This window comes from Ranitomeya imitator, chromosome 1 (genome assembly GCF_032444005.1).
Source record: "Ranitomeya imitator isolate aRanImi1 chromosome 1, aRanImi1.pri, whole genome shotgun sequence".
In the NCBI taxonomy this organism is placed as follows: Eukaryota; Metazoa; Chordata; class Amphibia; order Anura; family Dendrobatidae; genus Ranitomeya; species Ranitomeya imitator.
Window position 1 is genome coordinate 32,312,054 of NC_091282.1, and position 18,781 is coordinate 32,330,834.

The following is an 18,781-nucleotide window of genomic DNA, read 5'->3' on the forward strand; positions in this document are numbered from 1 at the left end:
AAACAGTAGTTTACCCCCACATATGGGGTATCACCGTACTCAGGAGAAACTGGACAACAACTTTTGGGGTCAAATTTCTCCTGTTACCCTTGGGAAAATTAAAAAATTCTGGGCTAAATAATTATTTTTGAGGAAAGAAAACGTATTTATTATTTTCACGGCTCTGCATTATAAACTTCTATGAAGCACTTGGGGGTTCAAAGTGCTCACCACACATCTAGATAAGTTCCTTTGGGGGTCTAGTTTCCAAAATGGGGTCACTTGTGGGGGGTTTCTACTGTTAAGCCACATCAGGGGCTCTGCAAACGCAACGTGACGCCCACAGAGCATTCCATCAAAGTCTGCATTTCAAAACGTCACTACTTCACTTCCGAGCCCCGGCATGTGCCCAAACAGTGATTTACCCCCACATATGGGGTATCAGCGTACTCAGGAGAAACTGGACAACAACTTTTGGGGTCAAATTTCTCCTATTACCCTTGGGAAAATAAAAAATTGCAGGCTAAAAGATCATTTTTGAGAAAATAATTTTTTTTTTTATTTTCATGGCTCTGCGTTATAAACTTCTGTGAAGCACTTGGGGGTTCAAAGTCCTCACCACACATCTAGATTAGTTCCTTTGGGGGTCTAGTTTCCAAAATGGTGTCATTTCTGGGGAATCTCCAATGTTTAAGCACACAGGGGCTCTCCAAACGTGACATGGTGTCCGCTAATGATTGGAGCTAATTTTCCATTTAAAAAGCCAAATGGCGTGCCATCCCTTCCGAGCCCTGCCGTGCGCCCAAACAGTGGTTTACCCCCACATATGGGGTATCAGCGTACTCAGGACAAACTGGACAACAATATTTGGGGTCCAATTTCTCCCATTATCCTTGGCAAAATAGGAAATTCCAGGCTAAAAAATCATTTTTGAGGAAAGAAAAATTATTTTTTATTTTCATGGCTCTGCGTTATAAACTTCTGTGAAGCACCTGGGGGTTTAAAGTGCTCAATATGCATCTAGATAAGTTCCTTGGGGGGTCTAGTTTCCAAAATGGGGTCACTTGTGGGGGAGCTCCAATGTTTAGGCACACAGGGGGCTCTCCAAACGCGACATGGTGTCCGCTAACAATTGGAGCTAATTTTCCATTCAAAAAGTCAAATGGCGCGCCTTCCCTTCCGAGCCCTGCCGTGTGCCCAAACAGTGGTTTACCCCCACATATGAGGTATCGGCGTACTCGGGAGAAATTGCCCAACAAATTTTATGATCCATTTTATCCTACTGCCCATGTGAAAATGAAAAAATTGAGGCGAAAATAATTTTTTTGTGAAAAAAAAAGTACTTTTTCATTTTTACAGATCAATTTGTGAAGCACCTGAGGGTTTAAAGTGCTCACTAGGCATCTAAATAAGTTCCTTGGGGGGTCTAGTTTCCAAAATGGGGTCACTTGTGGGGGAGCGCCAATGTTTAGGCACACAGGAGCTATCCAAACGCGACATGGTGTCCGCTAACGATGGAAATAATTTTTCATTCAAAAAGTCAAATGGCGCTCCTTCCCTTCCGAGCCTTACCATGTGCCCAAACAGTGGTTTACCCCCACATGTGAGGTATTGGTGTACTCAGGAGAAATTGCCCAACACATTTTAGGATCCATTTTATCCTGTTGCCCATGTGAAAATGAAAAAATTGAGGCTAAAAGAATTTTTTTGTGAAAAAAAAGTACTTTTTCATTTTTACGGATCAATTTGTGAAGCACCTGGGGGTTCAAAGTGCTCACTATGCATCTAGATAAGTTCCTTGGGGCGTCTAGTTTCCAAAATGGGGTCACTTGTGGGGGAGCTCCAATTTTTAGGCACACGGGGGCTCTCCAAACGTGACATGGTGTCCGCTAAAGAGTGGAGCCAATTTTTGATTCAAAAAGTCAAATGGCGCTCCTTCCCTTCCAAGCCCTGCCGTGCGCCCAAACAGTGGTTTACCCCCACATATGAGGTATCAGTGTACTCAGGACAAATTGGACAACAACTTTCGTGGTTCAGTTTCTCCTTTTACCATTGGGAAAATAAAAAAATTGTTGCTAAAAGATAATTTTTGTGACTAAAAAGTTAAATGTTCATTTTTTCCTTCCATGTTGCTTCTGCTGCTGTGAAGCACCTGAAGGGTTAATAAACTTTTTGAATGTGGTTTTGAGTACCTTGAGGGGTGCAGTTTTTAGAATGGTGTCACTTTTGGGTATTTTCAGCCATATAGACCCCTCAAACTGACTTCAAATGTGAGGTGGTCCCTAAAAAAAATGGTTTTGTAAATTTCGTTGTAAAAATGACAAATCGCTGGTCAAATTTTAACCCTTATAACTTCCTAACAAAAAAAATTTTGTTTCCAAAATTGTGCTGATGTAAAGTAAACATGTGGGAAATGTTATTTATTAACTATTTTGTGTCACATATCTCTCTGGTTTAACAGAATAAAAATTCAAAATGTGAAAATTGCGAAATTTTCAAAATTTTCGCCAAATTTCCGTGTTTATCACAAATAAATGCAGAATTTATTGACCTAAATTTACCACTAACATGAAGCCCAATATGTCACGAAAAAACAATCTCAGAACCGCTAGGATCCGTTGAAGCGTTCCTGAGTTATTACCTCATAAAGGGACACTGGTCAGAATTGCAAAAAACGGCAAGGTCTTTAAGGTCAAAATAGGCTGGGTCTTGAAGGGGTTAAAGTAAAAGCCATGATCTGTAAACTGCTGACAACACAGCAAAGGAATTTTAAGGCTGAAAGTTATCACTCGGGACAAGGGTACAAAAAAACAAAAAAAACAAAAAAAAAAACAAAGCATTAGGTTTACAATGGACACTCAAGAGGTCATCAAGCAGTGGCTAAAACTTGGTACGACTGTGACATTACCTAGAACTATATATCCTTCAAACACTGATGAAAAGACCAGAAGAAAATTAGCCCAGGAGGCTGCCAAAAAGATAGACAGCAACAAGGAGGGAGCTACAGCAGAGGTGAGGAACCCGTTTCCTGCCAAGGGCCATTTGGAATTATATAATAGCGTTCGGGGGCTGTATTTTATAAGATTAATTTCTTTCTTCTGTATAAATCAGATTATGTAGTTCTGTCTGTGCATAAATATGAAACCACTATTATACTTTATTTCTATTATTTATATACAGGTTTATTTTTGCAGCCAATTTTTTTTTTTGATGTTGCACGTATTGACTTTTTCCCACTGGTGGATTTTGCACGAAATTCATCAAAATAGTTTGAAGAATATGCACAGATGCAAAGATGCTTATTTTTTAGCTATCTTTTGCACCTTCTTTATAGTAAACCCCTCCCTGTCTGGGAGTTTAAAAATGTCACGTTAATCTTAAACTGCACAAAATAAAAATAATATATTCACTTACACACATTCCGTGCCCACTACACAGTACAAGAATACAATGGGGCAAACAATTAGTAACATGTCTCTCAAAGGATGAACTGACAGAACCCAGGAATAACCAAACATACCGTACAGGGAACTAAAGAGACTAAACACTGAATAAAAGGCGCAAATAAGTCACAATGACAGCCATTTTTACTTCAGGAAACTGCCTTAGGCTGTGTGCACACGATGCAGATTTGGTGCAGAATTTTCTGCATAAAATCTGCACTAAATCTGCATCTCCTGGCAGAATCCGCAGGTGCGTTTTTTGTGCGTTTATGCGTTTTTTGTGCACAAATCTGCACAAAAAACGCATCAAAAACGCACAAAAAACGCACCTGCGGATTTCTATTATGGAGGGGTGCAGAAACGCTGCAGAACTGCACAACAGAAGTGACATGCACTTCTTTGAAATCTGCAGCGTTTCTGCGCAGATTTTTCTGCACCATGTGCACAGCTTTTTTTTTTCACACTGATTTACATTGTACTGTGATCACAGTGCAGTTCTGCAGCGTTTCTGCTGCAGAAAAATCTGCTGCAGTTCTGCACTAAATCTGCATCGTGTGCACATACCCTTAGTGCAAGGTCAGCACTTCAAATGGCAACCAATTAGATTCCAGCTTACATTCTTCCACTGCAGGTTGAAAATGAAAGAAGAGCTGTGATTGGCTGCTGGGGCAGCGCTGACACTGCTTTGCATACATGATCGTGCAGGTGTTCCCCGTCTCTGCACAGCTGCACATAGTTCCTGCTCTGAACTCTGAGCCCACTCTGCACATGCAGAAACAAAGCACGCATCACATCCTGCAGGGAAACTGCTGTGGAACTACAAGTCCCACAATGCCCTACCGATATAGACTCGGAGAGGGCCATACTGAGGGTGCTGCACACAGAATGGAAGCACAGTAACAGGAGAACATCGAGCAACTCGGTGGTCGGCAGCAGTCCAGGACATAAACAACCTCTGCAGCTGTCACCCTGCTTACGGGATGGATCCAGTCACATGACCGAGGTCGGACTACGGAAGCTCGAAAAGATCAAAACACTGGAGACTGTGTGACTTTATAGGAAGTTCCAGAGACTGGCCCAAACCAATAACTGGCAGAGGCTACGAAGTATGAAGAATTAAAGGGCCAGCAGCCAAAAAAACAGGCAAAGTGGCTGCAGGTCGCACCAAATGATATCGCAGGCCAGACGTTCCCCACGCCTGACCTACAGGAACTTATAGCCAAGGCCTGGTTGTGTATGTGACAACAATCTCCTGTCATCTTCATATTTCTGATATATTTATATATCAAGCCCAGGCTATGTTCACACTTTGCGGATTTTGCTGCGGATCCGCAGCGGATTTGACCGCTGCGGGTCTGCAGCAGTTTCCCATGAGTTTACAGTACAATGTAAACCTATGGGAAACAAAAAAAGCTGTGCACATGCTGCGGAAAAAACCGCGCGGCAACGCAGCGGATTACATTCCGCAGCATGTCACTTCTTTTCTGCGGATTTTCACCTGCTCCAATAGGAAACTGCAGATGAAAATCCGCAGAAGAAACCGCAGTAAAAACCGCGATAAATCCGCAGTAAAAACCGCGATGGGTTTTCACTGCGGATTTTGGAATTCTGCTGCGGAAAAATCCGCAGTGGAATCTGCAAAGTGTGAAGATAGCCTAAGGGCTCATTCATACGTGATTTTTAATCAGTGCTTATACGCCAAAAACAGGAGTTGAACATACAGAGAAAAACTATACTTGAAAGATTAACACCGGCTCTGTGTTTTGGAGACACGCCTGGTCTTGGCAAACACTGTTGGAAAATCATTGACGTCTGAATGAGTCCTAAGTATGTTTGGCGCAAAGCCAACACTGAGCATCACCAAAAAAGCACCATACCGACAGTGAAGTATGGTGGAGGCATTATTTGTGCTTGGGGCTATTTTGTGGTAGCTGGAACTGGGACTTTAATGAAACTGGAAGAAATTATTAACAGTTCCAAATATCAGGCAGTTTTGCATCTAAATCTTTAGGCCTTTGCTTAAAAGCGAAAGAAGAAAAATTCACCTTTCAGCCCGACAACAACCCTAGCAATAACTCCAAATCAACAAACAGATGCTTTTGCCAGAAGAAGATCAAGGTTTTAGAATAGATCAGATCTGAATAAAATTGAAAATCTGTGTGGAACTGAATAAAATATTAGCGTACGGGTGTGCAGATCAACTTTTTCTAGTTCCTAACCACTATCCTAGCGTAAAGCCATCAATAGGTCATTCCTGAACAACCAGCCTAAGGCCGGTTTCACACGTCCTGATATTTCCAGTACCGGAGATGTCAGTGTCCATGTGTGTAATTACTTACATCACACGTGTGGCAACCGTGTGCCACATCACTACCACATGGACGGGTGCCAGGGAAGCAGTGGTACAGTGAGAGCTGTTCCACGGCACTGGGTGCAGAAGACAGCTCATTGTTCTTCCCTGCTCTGCTGGCGATCAGTGCACGCAGGGGAGAATGATGAGATATGTACTCAAGTGAGAACAATGACAGCAGTCGGCGGCTGATGGGACTATTACTCCCATCAGCCTACACCTGCTTCCACTAATAACAGTGACAGCAGGATCGGATGATGGGAGTATTCATCAGCCGCCTCCTGCGCTGTAAATAAATAATTTAATAAAAAAAAAATCCGACATTGGGTCAACCACCTTTTATGACAACCAGCCTTGCCAAAGCAGACAGCTAGGGGCTGGTATTCTCAGGCTGGTAAGGGGCCATGGATATGGACAGTCTGCAGCTGCCCAGAAAAGGCACATTTATTAGATGCGCCAATTCTGGCACATTGCCCGGCTCTTCCCACTTGCCCTGTAGCAGTGGCAAGTGTGATTCATATTTGTGGGGTTGGTGTTACCTTTGTATTGTCAGGTGACATCAAGCCGTCCATTACACCTTTCCCTTACTAATCCTATACTTACATGGTAAATAAAGACACAGCTAGAATAAAGTCTTTTATGAGAAATAAAATAAAACACACTTTTCCATTTTTGTTTAAAAAAAATAACACAGTAATACTCGCCCAAAGCTTAATGCCCAGTAGCACTCATCTCCTGTAATAAAACAAAAAAAAAAAAAAAATCAATATCCCACACCTATCCACCGTTTTGTCCGGCGCTGTAATCCATGTCTGAGGGTTAAATAGTTTTCAACCTGGACAGTGACAAGATGCGACCGTCCAGTCTGAGAACCACTGGTGACTGAGCTGCTCGGACTAGCAGTGACATCGTCGTGGTTACCGCCCGTCAGTGAGGCTGCGTTCCCAGCAAGGCTGAACTGCAGTGACCTCAGCATTGTGGGAAAAAGCCAGTAATGAGGTCACCACAGTTCAAGCTCCGTGTCTTCACAGCAGATCACCTCGCCAATACTAAGCCGTGGGCTTGATGTCACCTGGCAATACAAAGGTGGCATCAACCCCACAAACATGAACCCCACTTGCCACTGCTACAGGCAAATGGGAAGAGACGAGCAGAGCGCCAGAAAATCCGCAACGTGTGCACATACCCTTAGACAGTTTTTGAAAAAACTAATCTCAGCTGAATCCACTTTTTAACATTGAAGTCTATGGAAACAGGATCTGTTCATTAGCAATCTGTTTTTTTTTCCATTTGTAATGAATCCAGTAAAGACAAAACAGACCCTTTACAAATTAAATGGATGGCTAGTTTCCATAGCTGTCAATGTTAAAAAAAATAAAATAATAATAATAATAATATAATAATATAAATCCAGTTGAGATTAGTTTTTTAAGAACAGACTAAAGAGTTGTGCATGTACATCTTTATTACCAACAGAATGCTGCTGGATCCGTTCTAACCAATCATTACTGGATATGCGAACACTTCTGATGTTTGGCCTTTATATTAGTTTTATTCACTTATTTATTTTTCCCCTGTAATAACTTTGAAATATAGTTGCTGGGAGCTGCCCTTTTTATTTGCTGGTGTTTGAGTGCTAGAGCACGACACTCTCACACAGCAAATATGGCAGCCCCCAGGCTTAAGGATACTGCCGTCAGAGTCCAATCCTCTATCCTGTGTCTGCATCAGGTGCCAACTGGGCATGCCCGCTGGTATGGTGTGTTCACAGCTGTAGAATCACGACACTATTGCATTGTAGCACAGGACCATGTGCTTGGCTACAATTTCCCTTCTGTTACCTGTAATGATTGTGATCTGAGCGGTGCAGTCGTGTCATTTTGAGCTCAGATCACAGCAACCATCAGTGAGCACAAGTCTGGGCACAAGCGTCCAGTTACTTGTAATGACTGCTGAATTAAGACACTGTCGCAGCCCGGGTGCCCAGACCTGTACTCAAAATTAATTAATATGATCTGAGCACTGCAAAGACATGACTGCTCAGAGCACAGTAATAACTGCTGAGTGCTCACTAGGCCCATGGTGTTGACTTCATCCAGCGGTGATACTCACCAAATAAAATCCCCAACAACACAACATTGCTTGGTGGAACTCAGGTCACTGATAAGAACTGTGATCTGAGCGCTGCAATTACATGACAGCTCCACTCTGATCACAGTAATTGTCCTCTGAGCCATGTAGCTAATTCAGTCATATGATACAGTCTGCAGTGATGATGTGGGATACAGTCCACTGAGCAGTGTACCTAATCCTATCATGTGTGATACATTCAGCTGAGCCTTGTATCTAATCTGATTGAGTCTGATTCAGTCCAGTGAGTATCTATATCTCAATATCACAATGCAGTGATTAACAAGTCCCTGCTCTGTCATCCGAAAATTCATCTTCACTTATCCTTTTCTAAACCCGCAGAAGGGCAGGGAGGGAGTGATGTCAGACACATGCAAACAGATTGTGCCCACATTTACAGCAGTCATAATGTGAGCTAGCACTGTATTAGTATTTCAATGTCAGCAGCTACTCCTCGTGTTTAAAAGTTGGATATATCAAAACATTTACCATAATTATTTTTCATATGTTACACCATTTAAGTTGCTGAAAAAAAACAAAAAACCTGTTTTGAACTAGTGAAAAAAGAAATAAATAAAAAAATAAAATCCCTTTCGGGCTGGGTCCACGTAGGGTTGCACTACATTCATTGGCTCAATCAGGGCTTCCAAAGCTGGATTCGGGCATAAAAGTGGATGGGGCCATTGAACATAATGATGCAGATTGAGTCACAGTTTGCTCAGTCAAGCATCACTTTTAGCTGTATATGCCTAGTTGAGGCGGGCAGCAAGACTTAGGCCTTGGTACCCGCTTCCAATACAGCCGAAAATTATGCATGACCGAGCAAACTGACTCCGTCTGCATCATTAAAGCCAATGGCCTCCATCTTTGCGTAGATCACGTTGTGTGAGGGTTCAGATGCGAGCTCTGACGGAGCCACTTAACGTAGTTGCAAATCCTATGTGAACCCTGCCTAACTGTTGTTACTGTCAGTGCGACCACTGTCCAGACCATGGCAGCAGATGAAGGTTTCCACCATAGAAATGAGTGATGAACCTCAATGCCATATGTAACAGTATGCAAAATGCTCATTCTATGGCCAACTATTGTTCATGGAGGCCATTAAATCATTGTCTACGGTACCAGCCAAACACATTGTAAGTCACTTATTTCTATCACGCACTACTCTTGTAGGTGGTGCGACAGATGCGGCACTCCCATAGATTGTTTTTCTACTCCTTTGAATGAAACAAAAACAAAATCGACAGTGCAGATGTGAACACAGCCCAACATGATTCCAACCAATTTTAGGTGTAAAATGATACAGTATTCACAGGGATCTGTGAGAAGGAAACCCAACAACAAGAATAGAAATACTAAAACCTCATGTCTCATCTTATGTCATGTTAAAACAGAAGAACAAAGAAACTCACCACACCTACACATGTTCACGACATCATGATTCACCCGCTTCCCATATACGCCATTGTTTGTGTTCTAGACACATATTAAAGAATGAAATGACTGATACATACAAGGAGTACAAAGAGTACCAGAAAAGTCAATAGTCCAATAGTGAGAAACATGCCCAGCACATGGGGGGAAAAGGTTAAAATCAACTACAAGGAGGAAAGTAACATTACAGTAATAGAGCAAAACTTCACAGTCATCAAAAGACTATACAGCATGGAGCGAAATCAGTGCAGATTTTACAAGATAATGTCCATTATTTTTAGGTTCTCTTTATGCAGAAATTTACACCAATTTTTGTTATTGACTATAAAGCGTCATAAAATAATCTCTGCTCTAAAAATATAGCCATAAGGTTACCTGAACGAGCCAAAACCTGTATTTCTTGACTACCACATACACATGTATATTCATCCCAAAAACATTTGTTGAAGGGGTTGTCCAGCGCCTCTCAGTGGATGAGCAATGCTGATGACATCGCATCTCCACAGATTATCTGAACGCATGCACCTGCCCTATTCATTCATTGGAAAAGAGCAGGTGAACAATATCTACAGATCCTGCAAGAGTCCCAGAATCTCAAATGGAGTTTTCTGTAAAATAACTGTACATTTGCAGAGCAAAACGAACATCACTTATGGCCATCACCCAAGGTCTATTATTAACAACTTTCAAAACTGTAGCAAGGATATAAAAAGTTTTTGCACCTTAAACATATCAGTAGTAATTCAGCATAGCAAGGACTGTGCAGAATGCAACCATTTCTGGATAACATGCAGCAAAATCATACATATAAAGGAACAACTTTCATAAACGTCCAACTATTTCTATCGCTCATTGTGGATTGTTTGCACAATTGTAAAGTGTTTATTCATTATACCGATCGTCTAGACTGGATTCTCATCACTTTATCCTGCACTAAAAAGAGTAAAGGGAATCGGTGACAAGAGTTCACAATATAAACTACAAACATCATTAAATAGATTTTAGACTGAGGAGGCTAGTGTACCTTCGATAAACAATTGTCAAAATGGCTTTGTAATCCTACTATTAAAATGAACAATATTGAGTCCAGCTAAAGAGTGACAAAACTAATGAACCCAAGTGTACTCAATATTCACATTGCCCAGCATCACAGCTATTCAATCTCCTCCCCGTACAGCCTCACTGACAGCTCTATTCAATCTGTGCCCCGTACAGCCTCACTGACAGCTCTATTCAATCTGTGCCCCGTACAGCCTCACTGACAGCTCTATTCAATCTGTGCCCCGTACAGCCTCACTGACAGCTCTATTCAATCTCCTCCCCGTACAGCCTCACTGACAGCTCTATTCAATCTGTGCCCCGTACAGCCTCACTGACAGCTCTATTCAATCTCCTCCCCGTACAGCCTCACTGACAGCTCTATTCAATCTGTGCCCCGTACAGCCTCACTGACAGCTCTATTCAATCTGTGCCCCGTACAGCCTCACCGACAGCTCTATTCAATCTGTGCCCCGTACAGCCTCACTGACAGCTCTATTCAATCTGTGCCCCGTACAGCCTCACTGACAGCTCTATTCAATCTCCTCCCCGTACAGCCTCACCGACAGCTCTATTCAATCTCCTCCCTGTACAGCCTCACTGACAGCTCTATTCAATCTGTGCCCCGTACAGCCTCACTGACAGCCCTATTCAATCTCCTCCCTGTACAGCCTCACTGACAGCTCTATTCAATCTGTGCCCCGTACAGCCTCACTGACGGCTCTATTCAATCTCTGCCCCGTACAGCCTCACTGACAGCTCTATTCAATCTCCTCCCTGTACAGCCTCACTGACAGCTCTATTCAATCTGTGCCCCGTACAGCCTCACTGACAGCTCTATTCAATCTCCTCCCTGTACAGCCTCACTGACAGCTCTATTCAATCTGTGCCCCGTACAGCCTCACTGACAGCCCTATTCAATCTGTGCCCCGTACAGCCTCACTGACAGCTCTATTCAATCTCCTCCCAGTACAGCCTCACTGACAGCTCTATTCAATCTCTGCCCCGTACAGCCTCACTGACAGCTCTATTCAATCTCCTCCCCGTACAGCCTCACTGACAGCTCTATTCAATCTCCTCCCCGTACAGCCTCACTGACAGCTCTATTCAATCTCCTCCCCGTACAGCCTCACTGACAGCTCTATTCAATCTGTGCCCCGTACAGCCTCACTGACAGCTCTATTCAATCTGTGCCCCGTACAGCCTCACTGACAGCTCTATTCAATCTCCTCCCCGTACAGCCTCACTGACAGCTCTATTCAATCTGTGCCCCGTACAGCCTCACTGACCGCTCTATTCAATCTCCTCCCCGTACAGCCTCACTGACAGCTCTATTCAATCTCCTCCCCGTACAGCCTCACTGACAGCTCTATTCAATCTCCTCCCCGTACAGCCTCACTGACAGCTCTATTCAATCTCCTCCCCGTACAGCCTCACTGACCGCTCTATTCAATCTGTGCCCCGTACAGCCTCACTGACAGCTCTATTCAATCTCCTCCCCGTACAGCCTCACTGACAGCTCTATTCAATCTCCTCCCCGGACAGCCTCACTGACAGCTCTATTCAATCTGTGCCCCGTACAGCCTCACTGACAGCTCTTTTCAATCTCCTCCCCGTACAGCCTCACTGACAGCTCTATTCAATCTGTGCCCCGTACAGCCTCACTGACAGCTCTATTCAATCTCTGCCCCGTACAGCCTCACTGACAGCTCTATTCAATCTGTGCCCCGTACAGCCTCACTGACAGCTCTATTCAATCTCCTCCCCGTACAGCCTCACTGACAGCTCTATTCAATCTCCTCCCCGTACAGCCTCACTGACAGCTCTATTCAATCTGTGCCCCGTACAGCCTCACTGACAGCTCTATTCAATCTCCTCCCCGTACAGCCTCACTGACAGCTCTATTCAATCTCCTCCCCGTACAGCCTCACTGACAGCTCTATTCAATCTGTGCCCCGTACAGCCTCACTGACAGCTCTATTCAATCTCCTCCCCGTACAGCCTCACTGACCGCTCTATTCAATCTGTGCCCCGTACAGCCTCACTGACAGCTCTATTCAATCTCCTCCCCGTACAGCCTCACTGACAGCTCTATTCAATCTGTGCCCCGTACAGCCTCACTGACAGCTCTATTCAATCTGTACCCCCTACAGCCTCACTGACTGCTCTATTCAATCTCCTCCCCGTACAGCCTCACTGACAGCTCTATTCAATCTGTGCCCCGTACAGCCTCACTGACAGCTCTATTCAATCTCCTCCCCGTACAGCCTCACTGACAGCTCTATTCAATCTCCTCCCAGTACAGCCTCACTGACAGCTCTATTCAATCTCCTCCCAGTACAGCCTCACTGACAGCTCTATTCAATCTGTGCCCCGTACAGCCTCACTGACAGCTCTATTCAATCTCCTCCCCGTACAGCCTCACTGACCGCTCTATTCAATCTCCTCCCCGCACAGCCTCACTGACAGTTCTATTCAATCTCTGCCCCGTACAGCCTCACTGACAGCTCTATTCAATCTCTGCCCCGTACAGCCTCACCGACAGCTCTATTCAATCTCCTCCCTGTACAGCCTCACTGACAGCTCTATTCAATCTCCTCCCTGTACAGCCTCACTGACAGCTCTATTCAATCTCCTCCCTGTACAGCCTCACTGACAGCTCTATTCAATCTCCTCCCCGTACAGCCTCACTGACAGCTCTATTCAACCTCTGCCCCGTACAGCCTCACCGACAGCTCTATTCAATCTCTGCCCCGTACAGCCTCACTGACAGCTCTATTCAATCTCCTCCCTGTACAGCCTCACTGACAGTTCTATTCAATCTCCTCCCCGTACAGCCTCACTGACAGCTCTATTCAATCTCCTCCCTGTACAGCCTCACTGACGGCTCTATTCAATCTCCTCCCCGTACAGCCTCACTGACAGCTCTATTCAATCTCCTCCCTGTACAGCCTCACTGACAGCTCTATTCAATCTCTGCCCCGTACAGCCTCACTGACAGCTCTATTCAATCTCCTCCCTGTACAGCCTCACTGACAGTTCTATTCAATCTCCTCCCCGTACAGCCTCACTGACAGCTCTATTCAATCTCCTCCCTGTACAGCCTCACTGACGGCTCTATTCAATCTCTGCTGTATACAGCATGACTAAACTCCACCCCATCCAGCCTGATTGACAGCTATTTCACCTGCACCTAGTTTGCCAGCCGTATATTGTAATGAGCAGGGTGAGATTGCAACAGCAGGAAAGTCCCTGGGACAGTGAGGAGCGATCAATAAGGCAAGGTTGGCAACAATTCAGCAGCAGGAAGGAGAGGGGATCTGTCAATCAAGCCAGTTGGGAGGAGTTGGAGTATAAACGTTTTAATAGAATTACGGTATTACAGCTCTTCTGAAATGGATCTTCAAAGTACACCAGTCATCAGGGCTAAGAGATCTGTAATAATTTATTCAACCTGCATTCTGAAATCAAGTGACGCGCTTTAAAACAGAAGATTAATTTTCCCAAAGATGTAATTATGTAAGGACAAGAAAACCTTCAAGTTTTTACACTAAATATTAGTTATAGCATTCAAACCTAAAAAGCAGCGGTGACATGTAAAGCCTTATGATGTTTTGGACTAAATATAACCCAAATGCACTTGGGGAAAAAAATGTGTACTCAGCGTCCAACGGCATGAAACACATTCAGTCGAAAGTAACAGAATTCATCTGATTAATGTTGCAACAGAGAAACAACTGTATCAAACACTCAGCACCAGCACAGAACACAAGGAGAGTATTGGGCTCATGCAGACATTTGTGTAACATGGTCTGGGCACGGACCGCAATGCATGGAGTGACTGGTGGGCCTCCCGGCCGGAGAATGACAGGTCTATGTATTTCACACTCTGCTTGGGAGACCCACGGCCACTCAGTGCACCGCGGTCAGAGATCGGACAGAGATGCTCATAAGTCTGCATTAATCCTTATTGAGAGATAGTGTGCTTACAGTTAAGCCACGGCTGAGAGCTCACAAACTGAAAAATCACACACAGCAAATATAAGAAACAGCAAGAATGAGCCAGAGATCAGACTTCATTCTTAAACCTAAACAGGAAACAAATGCTCCCCGATGACTGTTCTAATGAAACGTTATGCTTTATTCATGGTCATCAGTTTTTCATTATGTGTTATATTAAACACTTTGCAAGGGGGAATAAAAATAATCTAATTCATGCCTGATTGCGGCTCTGCCCCATTATTCTGCCAGACAGGCACAAGTCCCACTAAATTTTACAGGGGTTACTCTTTATTTCATTATTGGAGGGGGGAGAAAAATGCAGATGTGCCATTTCTATTCAACTAACTCAACAACATGGTGCACAAGTATAAAAGCTACCAGAGAAAATCTGGTCAACAAAACCGCCAATACAAACTATCTGATCACCAGCATTTTCATGAAACTTATGGACAGCACTTGTAGGAAAGAAGCGGATGTCTGACTCGGCCCCAACACACAGCTGATGTATATTTGTGTGCATTGGATTATGCTCAAGTGTCTGCTTTGCATGAAGTGTAATATTTTTTTTTCACTTTGATATATATGGGATAGAGGTACCAAACATGGTTCATATGATTAGGCAGCAAGAGACAAAACACTACACAATTTAGGGGCATGTGCCAATATTACAAGCCAAAATTGCAGCAGATTTAGTAGAGGAAATGCTGCAGAGACAGTAAATTTTTTGCAACATAGAAACAAGATTTGTAAAAAAAAAATAAAAAAAAACGTAATACAATGCTAACTGCACTATCACCAGAGGAAAAGTAGTCCAACATTAACCCTTCACGACAGGATGTAAACTTAAGTCATAGGTCAGCATGCATTAAGGACACAAACTCTACAGAAAGTGAAAAAACTTTACAAATATGAACCACACCCCTCCCCACCCCTATAAAATCAAATCACACCCCATTATCGCTCGCGTTCATAAGTGTCAGATCAAAATACAATATACATTAGGCAGATCGGTAAATGGTGCAACAAGAAAATAAATAACTAAATAAAAATGCCAAATATAACAATGAGATCATGGCACAAAAAATAAGCTCTGACCCAGCTCCATGTCCTCAAAAATAAGAGAATCACCAATCACCAATTATTTTTTTTTGTTCACCACTGAAAAAGAAAATATACATGTTTGGAATCTGCATACTCGTACTGACCTGGGGAATCATATTGCTAGGTCAGTTTTACCATATAGTGAACATGGTACCGTATATACTCGAGTATAAGCTGACCCGAGTATAAGCCGAGACCCCTAATTTTGCCCCTAACTGGGAAAACTTAATGACTTGAGTATAAGCCTAGGGTGGGAAATGCAGCAGCTACTGGTAAATTTCAAAAATAAAAATAGATACCAATAAAAGTAAAATAAATTGAGACATCAGTAGGCTAAGTGTTTTTGAATATCCATATTGATTCAGGAGCCCCATATGATGATCCATAAAGTTCATCATGGGCCCCATAAGATGCTTCATACAAAATATGCCCCATATAATGCTCCATACAGTTCATGATGTGTCTCATAAGATGCTCCATACAAAATACGCCCCATATAATGCTCCACAAAGTTCATGATTGGCCCCATAAATGCTCCATATTAAAATATGATGGCCTCATGAGAAGCTCCATAGATTATTATTCCCCATATAATGCTGCACAAAGTTTGATGGCCCAATAAGATGCCCCATAGATTATGCCCCATGTAATGCTGCACAAAGGTTGATGGCCCCATAAGATGCTCCATAGCATACTATGCCCCATATGCAGCTGCGATTAAAAAAAAAAATGACAAACTCACCTTTAGTCGCTCAGGCCCCCGGCACTTGCGATATTCACCTGTCCCCGTTCCACCACTGCACGCTGTCTTCCGTCTGCAGTGTTCAAGCAGAGGGCGCGCACTAACCACGTCATCGCGCCCTCTGACCTGAACGTCACAGTCAGAGGATGCGGAAGACGGAGCCCGGTGGTGGAACGGGGACAGGTCAATATCGCATCCTGTCATACTCATCTGCTCCCGGCGCGGTCCCTGCTTAAAGTAATGAATATGCGCTCCGGCTATGGGAGTGGAGTTGCATCCATTACTTTAATGAGCGGGACCACGTGACCACTGAACACAAGAACAAGCTGCCGGCGTCAGAGACCATCTGAGAAGCAGAGACCGCACCGGGAGGTGAGTATGATGTGACAGCCGCCGCTCCCCCGCCGACCCCCTGGGACAATGACTCGAGTATAAGCCGAGAGGGGCACTTTTAGCGTAAAAAAAAATGGGCTTAAAATCTCGGCTTATACTCTAGTATATACAGTAAAATTAAAAAAAAAAAAAAAGAAAGAAAGAAATAGTGAGATTGCACTTTTTTTGCCATTTCAAAGCACTTATAATTTTGGCTCCTGTTTACCAGTATACTATGGGGTAGAATGAATGGTGTAATTCAAAAGTACAGCTTTTCTAGCAAAAAACAAGCCCCCATAGAAATATATTGACGGAAAAATAGAAAAAGTCATGGCTCATGGAAGGAGAGGAAAACACCAAAAAAGGGGTTAAGGCCTTAAAGGGAAGGTGCCGTGATTTTATTTTTTGTATTAATAATTGAGTATATAATTAATTATTTTTAATACAAAATTAAATTAACTACTTTTATATTTTTGTATTTATTCCCTTTTATTTTTGCCACTGGAGGCTGCCATTTTCGTTTGTGGGGGTGTAAGTGTCTGGGCACGACACTTGCACACCTCACTTAGGCTACGTTCACATTAGCGTTGTGCGCCGCTGCGTCGGCGACGCAACGCACAATGCACGCTAAAACGCACGCAAAAACGCTGCGTTTTGCGATGCATGCGTCGTTTTTTGCCGAAATTTGGACGCAAGAAAAATGCAACTTGTTGCGTTTTCTTGGTCCGACGCTTGCGGCAAAAAAGACGCATGCGTCGCACAACGCAGCACAAAAAGACGCATGCGTCCCCCATGTTAAATATAGGGGCGCATGACGCATGCGTCGCCGCTGCGTCGCCCGACGCAAACGGGAAACGCTAGTGTGAACGTAGCCTTACAGCAGCCATGGGCATAAGAGACTGCGGTCAGACTCCGACCGCATCCCTTACATTGAGGCCGCTCCTCCTGCTTCTTAGCTGTGACCTGGGCACGCCCACTGGGCTGCTAGGTCACAGATGTGGGAGGAGATCGCGGCCATTTTGTTGTAGCCCAAAGCTGTAGGCTTTATTTTCCTGTCATCGCACACACAGCTCAGTGCGTGCGATAGCAGGAGCTGCCAGGGAGAAGCTGCTGCTGGGAAGCGAGGGTTCGGGGTAAGTATCTAGAGGGACGATCAGTGATTGCAGCCTGTACTTCGTATTACAGTACACGCTGCAATCACTGCGGACCTGTTCAGAGCACAGCAGGGAGATCATCATTGCTCTGCCCTGAACAGGATTCAGCACTTCCTGGGAGAGGAGGGAAGGTAAGTACAGGGTTTTTTGTTATGCACCTACCACTGCTACCTGCCCCTATATATACCACTGCTACCTGCCCCTATATATACCACTGCTACCTGCCCCTATATATACACCGCATCTAATCCTGCCCTGGGCATCTAATCCTGCCCTGGGCATCTAATCCTGCCCTGGGCATCTAATCCTGCCCTGGGCATCTAATCCTGCCCTGGGCATCTAATCCTGCCATGTGTAGCAGATAGTATCACACAGGACAGGAAGAGATACACGGCTCAGCAGTCAGTAACATACGACAGGTTCGGTAACTATGGTTTAATTAAGATTAATAAAGGACTTTATTCTGGCTGTGTCTTTATTTACAATACAACTACAAGATTAGTAATGGATACATGTCTTATAGACTCCTCTCAATTACTAAGCCGTGGGCTTGATGTCACCGGACAATACAAAGGTGACATCAACCCCACAAATATGAACCCCACTTGCTACCGCTATAGATCAAGTGGCTGCTGAGGCGGCTGAGAGCTGATGTTTTTAGCCTGTGGGGCGACCATATCCATGGCCCCTAGTATTAACGAACAAGACGTGCACTCTCGCTAATGGTGGTGCAGACTGAACATGGAGGGATACTCCAGACTATAGTCATACAACAACAGTCACACTCAAGGAAAGATTTTCAGAGTTTCGGTTTTTGCTGAAAAACGTGTTTTCTCTTTATTATAAACACCAATATAAAGGAAAAGAAATCACCGTAGTGTTTCAAGGTAGGTAACGTTTCGACCCACAGGGTCTTTCTCAAACCTTATAATTGTAGGAGCAGAGCGGAGGGCATTGATCCCTGGAAGGGTGTAGGAGTCCCAGTTCGGGGCTATAGCAGCGTAGGTTGTGGTGTCTGCGGTGGTGGTGTGTCACC

At 44.0% G+C, this 18,781-nt stretch overlaps 1 protein-coding gene across 5 annotated transcripts in view; it reads right to left on the reverse strand.

Annotated features, from left to right (window-relative positions):
- The window catches only part of NIPBL (NIPBL cohesin loading factor), a 160,944-nt gene that overhangs the window by 105,590 nt on the left and 36,573 nt on the right, over nt 1-18,781 (reverse strand). The gene's annotated exons all lie outside the window — the stretch shown is intronic.